This window comes from Opisthocomus hoazin, chromosome 5 (assembly GCF_030867145.1).
Source record: "Opisthocomus hoazin isolate bOpiHoa1 chromosome 5, bOpiHoa1.hap1, whole genome shotgun sequence".
Classification (NCBI taxonomy): domain Eukaryota; kingdom Metazoa; phylum Chordata; class Aves; order Opisthocomiformes; family Opisthocomidae; genus Opisthocomus; species Opisthocomus hoazin.
This window is the reverse complement of record NC_134418.1, coordinates 49,843,085-49,866,471: the sequence shown is the minus strand read 5'-3', so window position 1 is coordinate 49,866,471 and position 23,387 is coordinate 49,843,085. Positions and strand designations below refer to the sequence as shown.

The 23,387-nt window shown below is 44.4% G+C and overlaps 1 protein-coding gene across 6 annotated transcripts in view; it reads right to left on the bottom strand.

The window, feature by feature from the left end:
* ARHGAP24 (Rho GTPase activating protein 24) overlaps nt 1-23,387 on the bottom strand; it is a 259,532-nt gene that overhangs the window by 102,663 nt on the left and 133,482 nt on the right. The window contains exons 1-2 of one of the 6 annotated variants that reach the window (XM_075421199.1): nt 6,907-6,976; nt 6,613-6,732 (exon numbers count right to left, since the gene is read on the bottom strand). The exons of 4 other annotated variants lie outside the window; for them this stretch is intronic. The gene's annotated coding sequence lies outside the window, so the exon portion shown is untranslated. Of the gene's footprint in view, nt 1-6,612; nt 6,733-6,906; nt 6,997-23,387 lie in introns of those variants that run through there. One more of the 6 variants, XM_075421198.1, reaches the window with a different exon arrangement.

Here is a 23,387-nt window from a genome sequence, read left to right as displayed (position 1 = left end):
TACTGACCTCACAGGGGACACATAGCACTTCAATTAATTAAAGCTTGTAAAGACTTTAAGATCATCCAGTGAAAGGCTTTATAGGAATGTGAAGTGAGTCATAAACCCAGAAATGGACCCAGCAGAGACAAAAAATGTCATATCTGAAGTGTGTGAAATAAAGATCCCGATTAGACTTAAAGAAAAAAGTTTTAATTTAAATTACTACAATGTGTTTTCCCACCATACCTTAACTGAAATTTTACAACACAGTAATCAGAGAGGTAATAATTTCACATGCTACTTGGTGAACTGGAAGGAATGTATTTAAAGGCAATTTGCAATCAGAGATACCTGGCAGAAATTACTAAATATAAATGTTGGTGTATTATCAGCTTTAAGCCGTAAAAAGACAGGGAAGGCCCACAGGAACACAAGCAAAAATGCCTCTCACTAGTGCTTATCACTAGCTTTAAGTAAAAGCCTCTTGAAGTTTTGGTGTTAACCAGACAAATCAGCTCCTTTCAATACTTCAGAACCTGAAAGCCACCAGTGACTGGATTCTTACAGTGCTGAAGGACAGGATCACCTGAGCTGCAAGGGGAGCGAACAACATGCAGAAAGGGACAGCAGAAGGTGTGTGTAAGGACAGGGGACAGGCTGCTGTTTCCACCACAGCAATCTGCAAGATTAGCAGTAGATTTTGACCCCAGGGCATTTCACACACCACTGTACAGCAAGATATCGTGCATCGGCTTACAACCTTGCCAGCTGCCAGCCTGACCAGCCAGCATCACAAGTCAAGTCACGAATCAGGGCAAATATTTTACAGTCCTTGATGTAATAATTATGTAGCAGTAACTGCACCATTTCACGAGAACCCACTGCTGCCTTGGCACCCTTTTGCTGGTCCAGGGAGGGCGGGCTGGCAGGTGAAGGCGATCCTCCCACGAGAGCCTGGGCACCTTATGCTTCAATCGGTAAGCAACAGCCGCAGCACGCACCTGTACTCCTGCTGGAAAGCTGGCCCAGTGAACATTTTTGACAGTTCATTTGGGTACCCTTAAAGCTACCAAAAGTTTATGTAATCTGTCATCTTCAAGATTCATTCCTGCCAGCAATCATCACCAGACAATACATATGTGATGTGGGTAAACTGTGCAAACTAATTTCTGCAGAAAGAGAGTGCACGATACAGCTTACACAGGCTGAAGAAAGGCAGATGATACTGTGATTCAGCAGTGAGGTCGCTGGCACTAACTCATCACCATGCTGTTGCTGAAAAAACTTTGAGTTTGCATAAATCTGGCCAATTGACCTTGTACCACTTCAGTGCCTCCTTCTAATGACTACAAAACTTCTAACAACAGTATTTCTGATTCACTCGTATGTAACCAAAAATCTGATTTACAGGCTTTTGCCAGTAGCAACCAGGATAAAACCTGTTTGTGGATCTGAGAAAGAAAAGGTGATGCAGAAGAGGGAAATACAAAAATCAAGACATAATCCAATTCCACAAGAATGAATTCTACTTTTAAACCTACTCAAATCAAGTTTAAATGAAAAAACATATTTCCTGAAGGCACATGTCTCATTCAAAACAGCCACAGCTCTTCTGATTCTGAGAGCCTAAATAAATATATTGCATACATGAATTTTAATAAGGATAGACTTTTCCATCTGATCTCTGACCATTTGTTTCAGGCTCCAACTGCATGTCCATCTCCACCATATTTTAAGTCACTCTGGGCCTATGTTTTACACCTTCATCCTATCATTTCATTAGTTTTCACGTTAGGAGTGTGCAGTAACAGAGATCTCCAAAGCCACTAACCATCCTTTTCTTCTACACTGAAACAAAGATCTCAACAGCAGGCCACGGGAGGACATGAACAAATGGTGCCAAAACATACCACCTCTTTCCTCTGTTAACACAACAACATCAGTTGGCTCCCCAAGTGTCAGGTGTTCAAGATCCACAGACAAGCATGGTGGCTTTTTACTGTTAGAGGAAACATTTTGGGGTTTTGTTCACTTTATAGTGGAAACTTAGTACTTTCTCATTACAAATCCAGCTAGTTTGCAATGGAGATTTCCCATCGGGAGAAAACAGCAAACCAAGCGAAGCCTGAAGCAGAATGTAAACAAGGAAGCTGAAACAACTGCTGAATGTTGTTAGCTCTTCCACTCTCACGTGCATAGACAGATGAGTATTATCCCGTGTGGGAATGGTTCAAAGCTGCGTCAGGGGAGGCTTAGACTGGACACCAGGAAGCATTTCTTTATGAGTGTCCAAACATCTCAGAGCATGGTCAAACATTGGAACAGGCTTCCTAGTGCTGTTCAATGCCCCATCCCTGCCAGTGTTTAAGAGACATTTGGACAATGCCCTTAGTAATATGCTTTATTATACCTGGAGTGGTCAGACAGTTGGACTGGATGATCACTGTAGGTCCTTTCCAACTGAAATATTCTGTTCTATTCTATCTTATCTCCAAGCGTATGATACTTGTTCTTAACAAACATTCTTTGCTGCTTTAGCTGCCTCACTTTTATTTATTGCTAAGTGTAAAATGTCAATATGGGTATTCATTGACATCTTTCCCATTCACAGAAGCTGGGCTTTTTATTTTTGTGTACAAGTGAGGCCACATCTTTATCCTGCTGCCAGATGTACTGAAAAGCACACGGGTCAAATAAGCTACATGCAAAGATGGTATCATCCAGGAAGAGCACCAGGAAACAGGTAACAACACCACAAATATCTCCAAGTTTGGCTTGGTACCTTTACAAGCAGAGACAAGCCTTGTCCTGGCCAGAGAGCTGTCACAGCAGGGAACAGCTTTGGGCTTGGAAACTCGCACCACGCTGGCAAGTGCTGCAGTCGCTGGTGCTCTGCACCGGCCCTTGGGGGATGTGTGCTGCTCCTACCCTCAAGTCAGGAGCCCTCCTCTTCTTTTTTTTGCCTGAGCTTAGATGCTCGTGATGCACAGGCTGGAGGCCCACAGTTCAGTCCCCAGCACTCCAGCATCCAACCGGCAGATAAGAGAATCTCTGGGAGCCTGAAAACTATGTTACTTTATCATTGACCTTAAAATTCATGGTCATGTTTTCAAGAGTGCCATTCCCACAGCTTGGGTCAGATTCTCACAAGCAGTTAAGAATCTATCTGCAGACCTGGAAAAGGGGATAGTTCTCAGAAGCATCATAGACAGAGCAGCTCTTGTCACAACCTGAATGACCTCAGCATGTTCGTGGTCATTTTGAAAAGCTGCCACTTACTTTCATTATTAAATCAAAAACATATTTTTCGCAAGATCTGTTCCCAAGAGTAGGTTATAACTGCTCCTCTGCCAGCAGGAATGAACGTTGAAAACTTGCAACTTTTTACAAGCACTGTATTAAAGCACTTCACAACTATGTCTTGGAAGAAGAGAGAGTTGCGGTCTATGGATAATGTTCAGGTTAAGTAGTTCAGTAATCTGCTACCATCTGAAATTTATGGACAGAAAAGTCAATTTATTCAAAGATTTAAGAATTAGGATGAGTTTGGTTTTGTATCAGACTTGGCTTAAGAAGGATGAGTTGGATTCATTAGGGAATGAAGTTTAAGCTACTTCTAGTTAAAATTAGCTAACGAAGTCCAGAAGAACACCCACCCCACCCCCCCCCCGCCAAAAAAAGCAGCTTTAAATCTTTATATCAGACTACGTAACTGTGATTTACAGCTCTGCATTTACAGGACATGAAAAGAGAATGAATCTGACAACTGGTCATCTTTACCAATAGTTCAGAAACCAGTATTTCTTTGAATTGACATTTAAATTACAAACTCAGCCCAGACTTCACAGTTTGCTTTTGAGCTGCATCGCTTGGATTTATAGCTTGCAAGAGATACCAAGTAAAGAGCTTATGTACAATTCATCACTTTTTCATCCCTACTGGAACAACAAAGCCACAAAGATACTGCATCTCCTTGAACTAAGATTTCTGCCTTACCTCTGAGCCTCCACAGACATTAAAGTACAAGCATAACCCCATTTTGGAAAGAAAGGGTAAGAGGCAGTGGCAGGCCATCTGCACAGCAGGGGAGGGGAGCTCTGCAATACCCATAACCACCTCCAGAATAGGGGTGCTACAACACACCCTGTGGTACCACCTTCTCCGGATGTGCTCAGGGCATGACTGGTGACCGGCAGCTCAGTGTCTCACCCACTGAGCTAATTCAAAGCCTTAAGGGTCTGGCGGAAGAGAAAGAAGGGATCTCATATCTAAATACTGTGTAAGCACATGCTTACTTCATAGCAGCTCTCAGCAGCGTTACAACTACCCTCCTCTTACCTCTCATACTACGCAATGCGCACTACCAAAAACCCAACTCAATTGCTGCGATTTTGGGTTCTCTTTAAGCAGGGTAGTTCACAATAACTGTAGGTAGTTGAGAATAGCTGTAGTATCTCTGAGGTAACGGAGTTTGTCTTTTCCTTTGAGGGCCATGTGTCTTTCCATTACTGAGGTACAAGAATATCACGATTAGATGATGCAGTTAGTCACACAGACTGCCTCCTGTGCCAGACTGATTCTAGCACATACCAGTCATGAACTGTATTGCTTACCTAAAAGGTATCAGCACTGTACTGTGCACAAGTATCCTTTGTGCAAATGCAAATACAGTACTAAGATGTACTGGTGAGTATTTCCAGAAGTGGTTTGTTTGGTACCTGCACATGAAACACTCAGGACAACAGGAGGAGGAAGACGGGAAGACACAACATTGATTATGAAACATCCAATCAAACTTTACAGCAGTTTTGTAAAGTTCATGTATTTGATCACTGTAAGCAGACATACGGCTTTAATCTACACAGACACATACAGTGTCTCCTAGAGAAGTACTATGTGTCATAGCACTAAAATATTTGTCGTTTAAGTTTTAATAAAATCTCATCCACTTCTACTGTTTCCAGAAGAAAACCAACTAATTCATCTTAATTATTCAGCAAATAGAAAGAGTTCTAGACCACGCAGACTCAGTGTACTGAACTCAGGTCATGGAGTAACTGACTCTTCATTCCACTTGTCTTTGTTTTAGTAATCAGTGTTGAGACCGGCAACTCTACAATCAGTGTTGAAGGTTATTTCTGGAGGATAAAAACTTCGATTGGCCAGAATCAATGAGAACAAAACAGAGTATTTAAATTTTAATATGTGAATGTTTTTAAATGAGCCTCAAAACATTAACTATCTAATCTCACATGAACATGATTGATTGTTAGTTAATTATCTGAACTCAGTTCATGCAAACATAAGCCAACACATACTATAGCTACTCTGCTTGTGCTGTCTGCACTGTTTACATACAAATGCACACATCTAGCAGGAGTACACTGAAAATTTGATTATGACACTGCCACTTCACCTGTCTTTTCAAATACACCCAAAGCACAGCTGAGGCAGAGAGAAGATGACCACAGCAGCACAGAAAGCAGTGCAATAACAGTGCATTTTGGTAATAAACATAGGAGGCTGCAGCCAGTTCCCCTTCCTTACATTCTCTACCAAATAACTCAAAAGAGGCGGCACATCATGGTATTTAAAGATAATAGTATCACTGAAGGTAAAATAAGTGTAGTTATTTTAAAACACAGCAATGCAACTAAACTGCATCAGGGCTCACCCCAAAGTCTGGCTCTGACTGTGAAGCAAGGAATTTGCAAATACTGCTCAAACAAGTTAAAACAAAAGGGTGAAAATGCAAGACAGCAAAGTACTGGCCAGTTACCTAACATATATTACATACGCAAAAGTTTCCTTGCTAAGTCCGGTTGCTGCTCCAGCACCCTGTGAGAGCTGAGAGCTCCCGTGTGACCGGCAGGCTGAAATTCTCTCTCTTAAAACAAAGCACACTTTACGAAGCTGTTACACAGCATCAACTCTGTGAACCGACGAGGAGGCAGCAGGATGCTGCCGAAATCCCACAGCTCATCTCTCTGGCAGCATCACAACGGGCTGTGACATAACACATACCAGTGTCCACCTAGGAAATAAATCTGAAGCTTTGAGCCCTCACCTGGCACAAGCACATGCTGTCAGTGGAGTCAGCGCTGGCACCTCTGGCGCGACGGCCAGTGCCGCTGGGACTGCCACGAGCCACGGCCAGCCCTGCTCATGCTTCCACTCCCACTATCTGCTTGCTGGCGGCAGTCCCTCCACTGACTCCATCGCCCAGGAATGGCCACCACCTCGCCCCTCAGGGTGCAGTCCCGCTGGGGGGCCCACAGACATGGGGACGAGACACACCAGGAGCAGACCCCCTCAGCCTCCCGGGACCAGCTGCCCTCGCATGGGACGGACCTGCAGGAAGCACTGTGGGGAGAAACGGAGGTCGGGGAGCTGTCAGAGGGAGACCACAATGCAGGGGCAGAGCCAACTCGCACCAGGCACGGCATGTACGTACGCACTCACTCGCTCAGACACACACACGCAGCTTTTGCCAGCAAACCCTCAATCCCAGTTGGGTCTGATCAAATCCTCCTCAGCTGGCTGGCAGGTCAAAGGCAGGCTATTTTCTCTCCCAAGTTAATACAGATAGAAGAGAGTAATGGATTGTAGTACTTGTTACAGGCTACTCACCCAGGCACTGAAACGGTCGTATTTGTTTAAAAGCAGAATGCCTTCGCTTTGGGAACTTCTTTCTGTTTTGCTACTGTCTTTTGCTAACTTGCCCAAGATCCTGTAAAATCCCAGAAAAGGCTAGGAAATAAGAAGAGATGATTTAAAAGCTGATGGTCAGGGCAGGAATTTATGGAATGAAATCTTTATGGGCAGGAGCAGATAGAGCCAGCCAGCTAACGCTTTCAAGCCCTGTCTCTAACCAGCAAATTCATATCATGGGCTGACCAAGGGTTACAAGATGATTTAAAATACCTGCTCATGACGTGTACTTCTCCGCATCAGCTGGGAGTCCCTGGCATAGCTAGCACACTGCCATGTCTCATCTTCCTGCCTTTTCCAGCAGACCCCTCGCAATCACAGTGTCGCAGTTCCCCAGCCCTTACAATCAAGTGGTTTGTGGTAAGAGAACTAAAAATAGTACTGAATTTTTCACTGAAGCACTTGCTTGAGTGAACATAGTGTCAGTCAGCCCATGCATTAGTGAGCTGTACAGACCTTTAACATTAAATATAGCCCAGATCCTCCTGGAAATATGGGCACTGACTTTTTTAAAAAGATTTTTTTTTTGAAAGACAGCACAGAATAAAACCTGTTTCTGACCTCTAAAACATGAAATGAGTGGAGCTGTTTTAAGAATATCCTCAGGGAAAGAGTGAGTTACTAAAGCTACCTTTATGATAAAAGATTCCTAGAGGCAGTATGTCTCCTTGGTAGTCTACAAGCTGTTCAGAGATCCATATGCGTCCCTGAAAAACGAAGGTTCACATTGTTGGGTTTCTCGGGTTTGCGTTGATTGTTTTTAATAGTTTGAACACCTGCTTCCACTACACAGTTAGTGCTAGCATGGGAAACAGAGCAGGATTTCGTACTGGCTAACACCTCAAGAGGATGATTAACAGAAGCGCCTGTCCTGCAGGGCAGGGTCCACGGAAAAGAGTACAAAGTGGCCCATAAGGATGCTGCATATGAAAGGTTACAGCACAGGTTGACAAGCTTGACAGGAAAAAAAGCAAGATCTCAGAGTAAATTATTTTTGTAAAGCTTTTCATTACTGTGGCCCGAAAACAATCACTCAAGACGAAGGTTGCAAAAAATGTCATTCAAGACACAGATGCCAGTGCTGCTGCCAATGTCCAAGCTGGGATGCCAGAAGCAGATTTAGGTGCAAAACTTCCGGTCAGCACACACCAGACTCACACATGTTCACGATGTGGCAAACAGGTGGATAAGCCAAGAAATGAGAAGGTGTAGGTGATGGCTGGCAAAAATCACTTGTGGCATTTTAAAGCCTGACAAAGCCACAATCATTCTCCTGGTAGTTGCTGTGACCGAAGTAGGCACCAGAGTATGCCTGACAGCAAGCGAGAATGTCTGAACTACAGAGAGTTAAGTCTTACTACTGCTGGTGGACATTACTCTGCAAAAGCATCTAGAAATCCAGACTCTGTCACATAATATATACCAGTGAGAAGGTGGATCTGTAACTTTATTGTGTGCTACACCGAATCACTACATGACTATACTCGGTGACTTTGTAAGTCAGGATAAATTTGCAAGAAAATTATTTTTTCACCTCAACAAATAAACTGCTACTTCTAAAGCTTTCCAGAAGTAGCTCTCCAGGGTAGAGTAGTACTGTACATACATATATATTTACATATATACATGCCCCCCACACACACATACACAGAGAAAGAGAAATCTATCGATACATATATTTTAAAGGAAGATTTTAGGATGGGAGTAAACACTAAAAAAATGGAGAGTTACTGGGAATATCAGAGGAGAGACACTTTTTTGCTCATTTCACTGATTTTCATAGGAAGAAGTTGCAACCAAAAGACTAAGGTGGTTATGCATCCTGTTTGGCTGTTAATGCTAAATTCTCTCCCACATTTTTGTTTCCCCTCATACATCTTTGAACATTGCTTTGATTTTGTTTTCACTAGAACGGCAATACTTTTGCCCTTGTGAAAAAGCCAGCAAATTACTCCTACTCCCTTCTATTGATGAGAAAACTTGCTGCAAGGCAGAGTATAACATCTAAATAGCAGCAGAAGTAGCCACAAACATAACAGCATCTTCATTACTGCTCTGCAGCTATTATTTATAGAGAGAAAGATCATTAACAGAGCACAAAGTTCTCACTTCTTTAGCCTCACTTCACCATGTTACTTCCCATGAGTTGATCCTAATGAGAAACTACTTCTAAACACATTTGAGGACCAGCTGCAGCCTGTGAAGTCACCAGAGGAGGGGAATATTCCCCTCCCAATACATCATACTCCGACACTACAGAGCAGCTCCTTCCCCTACCAAAATCCAGAGGAACACTGCCATTAATACGCATACAGCCCTGGGTCACAGCCTCTTGCAGTCATATTGAGCAAGTATCCCACTCAATATTGTTTTTCTCAATAATTCACAACTCTCTACCCAGTCAGAGGTGCAATGAGAGAGCTACAAACATTACCTGTCCCCCAGGCTTGAGCAGCCACCTTTCTGCAGCTGCTTCTCCTGCACTGCATTTATCTATGGAGAGATCACAGAATACCAGGTTGGAAGGGACCTCAAGGATCATACGGTCCAACCTTCCTCGGCAAAAGCCCAGTCTAGACAAGATGGCCCAGAATCCTGTCCAGCCAAATCCTTGAAGTGTCCAGTACTGGGGAATCCACCACTTTCCTGGGGAGATTATTCCAATGGCTGATTGTTCTCATTGTGAAAAATTTTCCTCTTGTGTCCAACTGGAATTTCCCCAGGAGTAACTTGTACCCATTACCCCTTGCCTTTACCAAGTGACTCCTTGTAAAAAGGGCATCTCCATCTTTTTTTGTAGCCACCGTTTAAATACTGGAGCATGGTGATAAGGTCTCCCCTAAGTCTTCTTTACTCAAGGCTGAACAAACCCAGTTCTCAGCCTTTCCTCAAATGGCAGGCTTCCCAGTCCTTTGATCATCTTTGTGGTCCTTCTCTGGACCCTCTCCAGCCTGTCCACATCTTTTTTGTATAGCAGGGACCAAAACTGAGAACAGTATTCCAGGTGCGGCCTGACAAGCACTGAGTAGAGTGGCATAATGACTTTATCTCTGTTGGTGATGCCTTTGGTGATGCAACCCAGCAGCCTGTTGGCTTTCTCTGCCACAGCAGCGCATTGTTCGCTCACATTGAGGTGGTTGTCCACCAGGACCCCCAGGTCCCTTTCCACAGAGCCAGGTAGATGTAGTGCAGTAGTAGATGTAGGTAGATGTAGTGCAGTAGTAGATGTAGGTAGATGTAGTGCAGTAGTGCAGCCTGTGCTGCACTCCTGGATCATGTCTTCCCATGTGCAAGACCTTACATTTGTCTTTGTTGAAGTTCATAAGGTTCTTGTTAGCCCATTTTTAGAGCCTATTCAGGTCTTCCTGCAGGGTGGCTCTCCCTTTCGAAGTGTCCACTTCCCCACTCAGTTTGATATCATTGGCAAACTTCATCAGGGTACACTTGATCCCATCATCTAGATCACTTCTGAAGATATTAAACAACATCAGGCCCAGTATCAACCCCTGGGGAACGCGCTTGTGAGAGGTGGCCAGTTTGAAAAGGAGCTGTTTACCAAGTGGCCAATTTGAAAAGGAGCCCTCTGGATGCAGTCTGTCAGCCAGTTCCCCATCCACCGCACGGACCACTTGTCCAGATCATAATGCATCATTTTCTCTAGAAGAAGGCTGTGGGAAACTGTACTGAATGCCTTGGAGAAATCTAGGTAGACAATGTCCACTGCTTGCCCCACATGAGCCAGGCAGGGTACTTTGTCATAGAAGGCAGTCAGTTTTGTCAAGCATGATTTGCCCTTAGTGAATCTGTGCTGGCTCTTCCCAATCACGTGCTTCATTTGAGTTATGATAGCCCCCAGGAGGATTAATTCCATAGTTTTCCCAGGGACTGAAGTAAGACTGACGGGCCTGTAATTTCCTGGATCCTCCTTTAAGCCCTTTTGGTAGATGTGAGTAACATTAGCCTTCTTCCAGTCTTCTGGGATGTCCCCCGATCTCCACGACTTCTCAAAGATTACAGCGAGTGCCCTTGCAAAGATGTCAGCCAGTTCTCTTAACACCCATGGGTGGATATTGTCAGGGACCATCAATTTGTAGGGGTCAAGCTCCTGTAACAGTTCACTTACTAACTCCTCCTTCACTGATGGTGGATCTGTGCTTGCATCAACCTGGATTTTTGTTCCCAAGGCCTGGGGCCCCACAGTGCTGGTAAACATGGAGGTGAAGAAAGTGTTGAGAACCTCTGCCTTTTCAGCGTTGTTGGTGACTAATTCACCTCTCCTGTTCAACAGTGGGTCAGTGACCTAAGTATTTAACAGGCAGCCACTGTCCAAGGACGTTGGCTGACATTACACAGGGAAAGATGAGTTGCAATACAGCACCATGGGTGCCAAGATTTGGAGAAGTTCACTACTGAACTCACAACGAGATTGGTACTGCCACTACGCTGCAGACAGCTGAACCACATCACAGCAAGTATGTGGCATCTGTCATTGAAAATGCTGAGGTTAAACCTCTCTGTCCTTCTGATAAAATTCCTTCTGAAAATCCATCTAAATCCCTCAGAGTACGGAGGTCCCATGTTGTGCTGGTACAGACTACAAGTTGAATTTGGTTGGGAGCCAGCCCGTAAGTCTACTGCGTAGTTTGGTCAAAAGCATATGGGCAAGAATGACAGTCACCTCCTGGGCCCAAGAATACCCTGGAAAACAGTGGCTCTTTTTCAACTGTTTGAGACAAAACCTCTAAAGCTTTGTGCTGTAGGACACCTCATTACAAGTCAGGGTTAGCGTGAATCCACTCTGTTACTGCACCTAAGCGAATTAGTTGGGCCTGGGAGAGCACTGAAGAAGCCCAGGGAAAAGCCATGCCGAGAGCCTGCAGAGCTCCCTTGGGCACTTGCTCTACCCAGGACTCAAAGCTGAAGATTCTGAATGCAAGTGATCGCCACTTAGATAAATCGCTGCTCCCAGTACAAATTTAGAAGTTATTACTTCTATTTGCTATGATGCCTCAATTTGCCAACCTGCAAAACTATCAAAAGCAGCAGAATGGGTCATTAACATTGCAAATTCATATTTGAATCCTTAGGTAAGTGGACTTTGCAATTTGCTGCAGGTAGCTCAGCCATGATGCTTTTGTTTCCCAACAGTTTTCTAATTGGGTGTGTGTATTTGCACCTTACACATAATGGAATAGGGTGGATACTGTGAGAGTGTGACTTTTGGAAGATAACACCACCAAAAAATGAAGATTAATCACGGTGAAAAGTGTAAAGCATGACACAGAACATAATTCCATATTAGAATCATAGAATCATGGACTGGCAAGGACTGGAAGGGACCTTAAAGCTCATCTGGTTCCAACCACCCTGCCATGAGCAGGGACATCTTCCACTAGACCAGGTTGCTCAGAGCTCCATCCAACCTGGCCTTGAACACTTCCAGGGAGGGGGCAGCCACAGCTTCTCTGGGCAACCTGTTCCAGTGTTTCACCACCCTCACGGTGAAAAATTTCTTCCTAGTATCTAATCTAAATCTGTCCTCTTTTAGTTTACAGCCATTCCCCCTTGTCCTATCACTACACACCCTTGTGAAAAGTCCCTCTCCATTCCTCCTGTAGGCCCCCTTCAGGTACTGGAAGGCTGCTGTAAGGTCACCCCAGAGCCTTCTCTTCTCCAGGCTGAACAGCCCCAACTCTCTTAGCCTGTCCTCATAGGAGAGGTACTCCAGTCCTCTGATCGTCCTCGTGGCCCTCCTCTGGACCTGCTCCAACAGGTCCATGTCCTTCCTGTGTTGGGAGCCCCAGAGCTGGATGCAGTACTCCAGGTGGGGTCTCATGAGAGTGGAGTAAAGGGGCAGAATCATCTCCCTCGACCTGCTGGCCACAATTCTCTTGATGCAGCCCAGGATATGGTTGGCTTTCTGGGCTGCAAGCGTACATTGCCGAATCATGTTGAGCTTCTCATCCACCAGTACCCCCAGGTCCTTCTCCTCAGGGCTGCTCTCGAGCCACTCTCCGCCCAGCCTGTACTTGTGTTTCAGATTGCCCCGGCCCACGTGCCGGACCTTGCACTTGGCCTTGTTGAACTTCATGCAGTTCACGCAGGCCCACCTCTCCAGCCTGTCAAGGTCCCTCTGAACGGCATCCCTTCCCTCCAGCGTATCAACCACACCACACAGCTTGGTGTCGTCGGCAAACTTGCTGAGCGTGCACTCAGTCCCACTGTCCATGTCGCTGACAAAGATATTAAACATCACCGGCCCCAGTACCAACCCCTGAAGCACGCCGCTCATCACTGGTCTCCACCTGGACATTGAGCCATTGACTGCAACTCTTTGAGTGCATCCGTCGAGCCAGTTCCTTATCCAACGAGTGGTCCATCTATCAAATCCATGTCCTTCCAATTTAGAGACAAGGACATCATGCGAAACAGTGTCAAATGCCTTGCACAAGTCCAGGTAGACGATGTCAGTTGCCCGCCCTTTGTCCACCAATGCTGTAACCCCATCATAGAGGGCTATCAAGTTGGTCAGGCACGATTTGTCCTTGGTGAAGCCATGTTGGCTGTCCCCAATCACCTCCTTGTTATCCATGTGCCTTCGCATGGTTTCGAGGAGGATCTGCTCCACTATCTTGCCAGGCACAGAGGTGAGACTGACTGGCCTATAGTTCCCCGGGTCTTCCTTTTTTCCCTTTTTAAAAATAGGGGTGATGTTGCCCCTGCTCCAGCTGGTGGGGACCTCCCCAGACCACCACGACCTCTCAAATATGATGGAGAGTGGTCTGGCAACTTTGTCCACCAGTTCCCTCAGGACCTGCGGCTGCATCTCATCAGGCCCCATGGACTCCCGCACCTTCAAGTTCCTTAGGCAGTCTTGAACCTGCTCTTCTCCTACAGTGGGCAATTCTTCATTCTCCCAGTCCCTGCCTTTGCCTTCTGCAACTTGGGTAGTGTAGCTAGAGCACTCACTGTTGAAGACTGAGACAAAAAAGTCGTTAAGCACCTCAGCTTTTTTCACATCCCGGGTAACCAGGTCTCCAGCTTCCTTCCAGAGAGGGCCCACATTTTCCCTAGTCTGCCTTCTATCACTGACATACCTATAGAAGGCTTTCTTGTTCCCTTTGACGTCCCTGGCCAGATTTACTTCTGTCAGGGCTTTAGCTTTTCTGACTTGCTCCCTGGCTACTCGGATGATTTTTCTGTGTTCCTCCCAAGCTACCTGTCCTTGTTTCCATCCTCTGTAGGCCTCCTTTTTCTGCTTGAGTTTGGCCAGGAGCTCCTTGTTCATCCATGTAAACCTCCTGGCATTTCTGCCTGACTTCCTCTTGGTCGGGATGCATCGCTCCTGAGCTTGGAGGAGGTGATCCTTGAATACTGACCGGCTTTCTTGGGGCCCTCTTCCCACTAGGGCTTTATCCCATGGTATTCTACCAAGCAGATCCCTGAGGAGGCCAAAGTCTGCTCTCCTGAAGTCCAGGGTAGAGAGTTTGCTGCACACCCTCCTCGCTGCCCTAAGGATCTTAAACTCCACCATTTCATGGTCACTGCCGCCAAGGCTGCCCTTGACTTCCACATTCCCCACCAGCCCCTCCTTGTTGGTGAGAACGAGGTCCAGCATCACACCTCTCCTCGTGGGCTCCTCTATCACTTGGAGGAGGAAGTTGTCCTCAACGCATTCCAGGAACCTCCTGGATTGCCTGTGCCTTGCTGTGTCGTCCCTCCAACAGATGTCGGGGTGGTTGAAGTGCCCCATGAGGACCAGGGCTTTTGAACATGAGGCTTCTCCTGTCTGCCTACAGAGGGCCTCATCCGCTCGCTCATCCTGGTCAGCTGGCCTGTAGCAGACTCCCACTGTAATGTCGCCTGTTCCTGCCCTGCCTTTAATCTTGACCCAGAAGTTCTCTGTGGGCTCCTCATCCAGTCCCAGGCGGAGCTCCATGCACTCCAGCTGATCTTTGACATAGAGGGTGACGCCTCCGCCTCGTCTCCCCTGCCTGTCTTTCCTAAAGAGCCTGTATCCTCCCATCCCAATACTCCAGTCACAGGAGCTGTCCCACCATGTCTCTGTGATGCCGATGATATCAGAGCCCCGCACACGTGCGCACATCTCTAGCTCCTCTTGTTTATTCCCCATGCTACGTGCCTTTGCATGAAAGCATTTGAGTTGAGCCCCCGATGAAGCTGCACCCTTGCTGCCGCACAGCTCCCTGTTCTGTACCCTCACTGAGAGCAGAGTGAAGGTCCTCGTTAGCACACCATCCACTAACAGCTGAGTTGCCACCCCCAGGCTTTTCACTAGCTAGCCTTGTTTTATCCCCTTCCCCCTTCCAATCTAGTTTAAAGCCCTATCAATGAGCCCCGCTAACTCCTGAGCTAGGATCATCTTCCCCTTTTGCGATAGGTGTACCCCATCTGTTGCCAGCAGGCCTGGTGCCACGTAAACTGACCCATGATCAAAGAACCCCAAATTTTACCTATGACACCAGGCTTGGAGCCAGGTATTGATCTGTTGATTCCTCCTGTTTCTTCCCTCATCTTCCCCTGCAAATGGATGGATAGAGGAGAACACTACTTGTGTCCCTGATATTCTGAAGGACTGGTCTGGTAACTCAAAAAAAACCCAACAAGTACACAACTAATGCCTAAAACCTACTCAGTGTCCAAATGACAGCCTTGAGTCTTCATACTTTTTACACTTTCGTGTAAAAGCAAAAGAGTGAGTTACACTTAGGCTACCTTAACCTTTCTGGAGGGTAGGGCTGTTTTAAATTAGTTTCTAAAGCACAGAAGTTATGGCTCCTGATCAAGCACAGCAATTCAAGAAGATAAATAACATTTCTGTGTGTGAATGGTGAGTTATACATTTCACCTGAGCAAGTCAATAGCCTCACAAAGAGCACTACATCGAAGATCAGGCTCTCAACTTCTGAATTCCCTCAATAAAAATTATGCTATAAATAGCCTTCCACCTTTCCTGTAGCTCATGGAAAAGGCAAGAAAACTCTCCCTATACCCTTTGTTGTCCCACACTTCTGCTCTCTGTTGTGCCAGGGAATATTTAGCGCAATCTTTTGTAAACAGCACATGTTTCTGTGTCTGCCCCAGCCCTGGCCACAGCACTGTGGGGCTGCATTCCTGAAGTTTTTGGACATTGGTTGACACCAGGGCCACCCAGGCAGGGAGCAGCTGTGTGTGCAGGTGGGCAGGGAACAAGGGGAGAGACAGGGAGATGGGAAGCCTACCAACTTTGCTGCCTGCAAATGTCATGATCCAAACTGCGGCTCCCTGCGTCCTTTACTTCTGGTGGGCCAAGATGAGCGGTACTGTTTTGTCAGACATTTTGCTTTCTTCCCCAGTACCATCACCTGCAAGAAATTTCATTTCTTACCAGATGAAACAGACTGCTTAGTAATTTCTGCTCTGCCTCTAAGGTCTGGGGTCTGCCGCTTAACATTACTGGAGAGACTGTAACTGAGCACACTGGGATTATCTTTAATACTTCATGTGACTTCAGAAAACATTTTTTTTTCATAGTGCATGCTTTAATGGGACTTCACCCTCTTCCTCCCTTAAGGTTTAGTAGTTTAAGACAGGAATGTTTTCAGAGGTGCCAGCTGGGCTACATCCACGCAAAAAGGCAGCAACACCCAGAAATGTGAATTGTAAGGATCATACACTAATGTAAATTTAGCTATTCAGCATATCTGTTACGTTTTATGACATATGTTTAATAATATGATCACGTATATATTAAAGAATGAGGTATGAAGGAAGACAGCTAAGCAGTGTAGGTAGTCACAGAATACTACTGATAGAAATCTTTAAAATATCCATGAATATCCAACTGCTTAGGGAACTGAGTATGACAAGAACACTTCAAGGGTTTTTTAAAAGCTGCTAGAAAACGTAGGGATGTCCAGATTTTGGTGTGCCCTCCACATCATCAGCAAGTCTCTCATTGTCCACAAACTAATCGCTGTTGAAAGTAAAGCTGTCAGCCTGGTCCTCAAAATTACTAAAAGCAGCATTATGACAACAGGCATTACTTGATGTTCCTATGAGAAGCTGAACTGTTCTTTTGATCACACTGGTCGATAAAACTGTGCTATACACGTTCCGCAGGCAGGTGAAAAATCAGTCGCCTGCACAACCATAACTGCAAACTAAAGGACATATCAAGATGGAGATGAGATTATAATCACAGAAAATGACAATCAGGCACACAAATTATTTCCTATGAGATACAGATGCAGCATCTGGTTTTGCATATTTTAACAGAGGAATAAATCTTCCTGAGTGCTATCCTCCATTTCCTTCCAACTTCACTGCAGTCCAGATCCAATTCAGCTGATATGTAAGAAATTAGACTTTCTCCATGTTTGTGCATTTGGGGTTTGAGTTGCTTATATTCACCCAGCCACATGGCTGCCCAAATAACTCTAAATATGACATGCTGATATCTTCTCATGGAAGCTTCTGTCAGCTGTATCATGTGAAGGGCTCTCAGCTGCACAACCGTTTAACTTGCCCAATTACATTTTTGGCTGCTGTTCTGCCTCACAGCTTAGAGAAACCCTCTCCAGGAGCTAGGTCATAAGAAGCAATTCCCAGAATATGCTACTTTTCAAAGAGTTTAATCCTAAGGGGAATGGGAAACATGAGAAATGTTATAGCAGGTCTGCAAGAAAACACCAGAAAAAAAATCATTGTGCTGCTGTAATCTGTAAGGACAACATCTTTTCTATCTTCTATCTATTACATTTGAAATGCACAGGTTCATAAACACAAAATTTATATGCAAATTGCACTTCACACATTAACTCATTTCCAGTTTTGATGCTAGGAAAGTATGGTGTTTGTGTGATGTATCTGTCTTCTTGACAAACAAATACCAGCTGTTATTTGCTTGGTTTAAAAAATGAGTAAACAAAAATATATTAATTAAATGGGGAATTCAGAAATCTTAGATGTGGATTCAAAACTTATTACACAATCACGTCAGTTTTGAGCCAAAGCGAGCACACGAGACAAGATGGATACTCCAGTATATTCTCTGTAGTAGTAACCTGGCACTTCATTTACATGTGCCATTAATGTCTTGGCTGACATAACCAAGTATGGACTTTGGTATTTCATGTGCTTAACCAAATCAAGCCAGCATGTATGCTGAGAAGCGTCCATATGCTTGTTCCACCTGGGTCTCCCTCTGCATCACAGTGAAATGCTGATGACAGCACTGTGTTGGCTTCAAATCCAGAGAGGAAATCAGAAAATAAGCAGATGTTCTGAAGATCAACAGTTTTGAGGTTTGACCATGAAAAATAACCCTTTAGGAGCCAGAAAAGCACATTACTTGCTCTTGTACGGAAAACAAAACTTCTCAAAATCTTTGCCTTTGGGAAAACCAGACAGCACATCCTGCAAGTCATAGGGTTTGTTTCCCAGCAACTTTTCCAACAGCTCAGTGACCTGTGCCACCAGGGTGGTACAGTTCATCTTCATTACCACAGTTAAAAATCCAGCTCTTTAAAGCTGTTCCCTCCTGGATCATCAGTTCAAACACAATGCTGGTCTGAAATGACTGAAATCTGCCACAGCGTGACACCTGAGAAGCAGCTCCAGTGAAACAAGATGGTGGTTTCACTCCTGTTGCTGCTGGAGAAGCATCACTGTAAAAATGACTGTAATCAGTAGTACCTCTGACACCCAGCTCAATAAGAGGCCAAGGGCAAGGCATGCGTAGAGGATGGATTCTGACTTTGTCCTGTGATTTCATCTTGTTCTGGACAGAAAGGCTTACAGAAGCAGAGACATACTAAGTCTCTGCTCTCTTTGTATTCTTATTGTTACCTGCCAACCCTCAGACACACTTGGAAATACTATAATTTCTGCTAGGCTATGCTAAATGACATGGTGACAACCACTGTTTTGCTAAGAGAGTGAAAAACATGCTTCCTCAAAAGAGCTTTGTTTTTTCATATTATATGTGGGACCTTCAAAGGTCCTACAGAAAACTATGACTTAAAGCTAATTTACAAAATATTAATAATACACAAACCACACATATGGACCCTGGCAGTTTTCCTAAATCACAGCACTGATCCCAGAGGACACCTGTCTTACCCTGCGTAACTTGGTCTCTGTCAGGAGATCAAACACTCTTCATTTCCCATTAGGGCATGGAGCAATGCAAGCTTATATTTCTTTCAAAACTTCCAGGAGATGAGAGCAGTGATAGGACAAGAATTAGCTGTTCACCACCGTTTCCCAGCTCACACACAGACACATCAACTGCAACTTGACAACTAGGATCAGTATGTTATTCCAAAAACATGGACTCAACAGCAAGCTGGAAGGTAAAGCTAAATTTCTGTACTTTGGATTGCTCTAACTTTGAGAAAGGGTCAAGGGAAAACACAGTAAGAAGGCAGAAATCTTGCTTCTGTCCACAAAAGTGCTTTTGTGCAGTCTATAAGCAGAGACAAAAGAAGACTAGTGAATACTTATTTTCCATATCCCTCGTAGGTAAATCCTAAAATAGTAAGGGTCTACTGGGTATTAACTACTGTCTTCGGGGACTAAGACAAGAAAACAGTTATTTCTATGGCTAATGCTAATAAAATATGTTTGAGAAAGGACTTACACAAACATAAATAGATTCTTTCTCTAGGCTGCAGTAACCAGATAAATATTTTTATCCCCTTTCCACAGATAGTAAAACAAATGTAATGAGGCAACAGTGAAATATCTAAAACAGACCTGAGAGAGGCAGTTCCAGGAACAGAAATGTAATGCATTCATTTCCTAGCCGCTGCCACTACCCACTCCACCACTGCTTATCCATCACTAACTAGGCTAAAAATAATAAATAACATGCTTTGTCCAGGGTAGAGATGCCCTCAACAGACACATCCCTTTTCTGCAGAGAACGTGGGGGACAGCCATGATCTTATCTCCAATTTGGCTTGCTCAGCTGCAGTACTGGGTGGGCATCCCTGAGGAATCCCACAATTTACTACCCCAAAGAGCCTCCTACCTGAACAGCCCAATTTTGCTTGCTGTTGGAGCCGAGATGTCACGCTCGCTACACAACTTTTAGTAGCTACTCAAAAACCCCTAATTTCTTGCTCAGCTCAGGCTGAAGAAGAAAAAAGTTATGAGCATTTTCCAAAGGGCACGATCAAAATGTGCTGAGAGCAGAGCCCTGTCAGAAAACATCTAAGCTTTTTGCCAGCACTCTGCGAATAACATATTTTACACACAAACAGAGACTTGGGGACAGATTCACATCTCCAATGATATTTATGGGCTTTTTACTTCAACAGGGCTCGTTAGACCCTTCCACTGTACTGTGCATCCCTGACCTGCGCAGCAGGTTCACTGCAACCCTGATGCCTGTGGACATGAACACAAGATGCAGTTTTGCTTCCTCTTTTGGGAAACTAGCACATGAGTTCTTATACTGTAATCACCCCTGAACCAATCCAATATACTTCCAAGCTAGCACAGTCTTACACTGTTTGGATAACCTTTTCCTATACTTCCCTCAACTGCACACTTTTCCAAGGAGAAAAAGCACAATTTTCTCTTTCACCCCAAATGCATAATCCTTATGGACTGCCAAGAAGCTGAAACACCCTGAAGGCTGCTACATCCTATGTGTATCTGTGTCTATTACAAGCATGTTGGGAACTTTGAGGAACTTAGCAAAACCAGATCTAACTCTGTTAAGGAGGATCACTCTCCCCATGTGACACATATACACAAACAAGTACAAGCACCCACAAAGCCTTGGCTCAGGTATTCTGTATGTATCTATACCCCACACACTATCACACAAGGAGACATAACTGTTTAATAACATCTGAAAACAGCCAGTACTATTTCCTGAAGGATACATAACAAAAACTTTTCCAACCAGTGCAGTTGTTGAGGGCCAACCTTCAGACACAGTACAACACACAGGATATGTTATGTCTTGTAAATATCCTTTAAATAATTTCAGCTGCAGTATGAGCACTTCAAAAGCATACATGAATTTCTCATTAATACTACAAATGCAGCATGTTCCAAACTGCAGATGTGCATTTGCTATCAGAAGCATAAATTTCCCTTCTGTTGTGTATCCTTCTCTACTCCCTTGTTTGGCTTTATACCTACATCTGGTAGCACATGACTTCTTCATTTGATGCTCATACCGTTTTTTTTTTAAAGCCTATCCAGACAAAATGTGTACACAGGCATGGTATTACAGCCAGACTAACAGCACTTACAAACCCAGTGTCCTTCCATGTACTAGATGAGCTACAGTCCTGCATCATCAGGATTTACAAACACACCTGTCTTAGTTGCCATCCTTCCTTCAAACAAACCAAAACAGCGCAACAAATTCCTGTGGTTACAGTGATTACACAAAAACTGAGATGAAAAACAGCGCAAGACATAGGTATTTGTCAGGAAGCTTGTTACCTCTTCGACAAAAGGTGGTCTAGCTGTTCAAAGACCAGTTCCCAGTTCTTATATTTTGAAGAAACTGGATACACAAAAAACTACAGTTAAAGTTGTTATTTTTACCATGTGCCATCATAGAATCACAAAATGGTAGGGGTTTGGAAGGGACCTCTGTGGGTCATCTAGTCCAATCCCCCTGCCGAAGCAGGGTCACCTACAGTAGGCTGTAGAGGACCTTGTCCAGGTGGGTCTTGAATATCACCAGAGAAGGAGACTCCACAACCTCCCTGGGCAGCCTGTTCCAGTGCTCCGTCACCCTCAGAGGGAAGAAGTTCTTCCTCATGTTCAGACGGAACTTCCTGTGCTTCAGTTTGTGCCCATTGCCCCTTGTCCTGTCGCTGGGCACTACTGAAAAGAGCTTGGCCCCATCCTCCTGACACCCACCCTTGAGATATTTGTAAGTATATATTACGTCCCCAATATCATCAGGCAAGAGAGTCTGAAGCTGTTTTCTTGCACTCTGCCCAGACTACTAGATTTTATCAATAGCCTCCCATGCAGTCGCTCAGACCCTTCCAGACATTTAAATCCCTTCAAGTCCTGACATTCCATTTCCTTTAGATTCCTGCAACATTTGAGATACCGTCCTGCAGCTGAAAAGACACGAAGCAAGCAGCATTTTGCGAAAGCACCTTTTAGCATCAGCTTATATACTGCAGCAGAAAGAAGATGGTCTCTCTCAGAGACAAGAGTGTTGGCAGACAGATTAGCAGTTACCTGAGCTTAAATAGGTTAATACCAGCATAGCAATACCAGCTCCCAAAAGGCTTCATCTGCTCACCAGCTACTTCAGCTCTGTATAAGGGGGACCTCAGTTCAAGGAATACAGCAGCCACAATGTGCTTGCTACTTCAGCACAAACAGACTGTTGCATAAAAAAGTTGGATCAGCACGTTCTGAAAACTTAAATAAAACTGATCCTGGATTAAAGTTATCAATTGATTTCCCTCTTCGCCTTCCTGGGAATTGAACCTGTCCACACAATTAAGCTGTATAAATACTTTCTCTGAATCTATAAAAGCCTTTTATTTATAGCTGCGCCTCATCACATTGAACACCCTCCTTTAATCTATTATAAATTGAAGGGATCACAAATACCAAAGCATAAGACGAATACACTCAGCATATTATGCATTTAAAGGACTGCAAAATTTTACTTATTAATTTCCATCTGAATTAAGAGCAATCTTCTCTTGAACTGACTATTTTGTACGAACCCAGAGACACATTTCTAGCAGGGAATAAACAGATGAACAATGTCAGGTTTTTATTAAACTCCTTTTCATGGCTGTTCTGGCCTACCTGAAATTCTCAGTGATAGTGGCTGTACCAGTCACCTGTCTGCACAGCAACAGCCGCACAGCCAGCTCCTGCACAGCCCCCCATACTACACTGCCAGTTAAAATGCAGTCTCTTGTTGACAGTAGTTCCCCAGCATCAGACTTTGCCTCCACCACCAGCCACACCGTTCTTCCACCCCGAGGAACAGGAGCAGCCGGCCAAAACATAGTGTCAGCAGTGTGGCCTTGGTTAAGACTTGTCTTAAACGTTTCTTAATCTGTGTCCCATAGTAACTATTGACTGAGGATTAGTTATGGTAATTAAATGATTTTCATATATCTTGTACTACCTGAAATCTACAGTAGCAGTTGTGGACAGCAGTAGCTAGCGATGTGTTAGTAAAGCAAGACCTAACAGCAAAACCAAAATCATAAAAGAAAAATTATGCACCTCAGAAATGACATGCTGCAATGTATATCTTGTCACAAATACTTACAGCCTGACACTTTGGCTTAGTAACTCCAGTGCTCTGTGGTCGGTGCATCCTCCCAAGAATAACCAGGGCATCACTGAAGTATACCCTAAATCTAAGAAGCTGTGGAGAGAACTGCAAATATAACCAACCCAGATGGCATGATCTTATCAAAGTTTAACATGTCAATCTGCTCATTTAATTAAAACCCTTCCCTCTCCATGGTTAATGGAAGGTCTGTACAGCAGAAATGGCACCAGAACAGATGTTAGTAAATTTGTCAAAGCTGCAGGATGATTGCACTGACTATGGTGTCTTTTGAAGGACTAGTCTATTTACATTCCTACTGATCTCTCATATCAAATCTGGTAAATATTACCTCTCCTTTGGCTGCTCTACAGGACACTGTAAGCCAAGTTTCTTGGTGAAA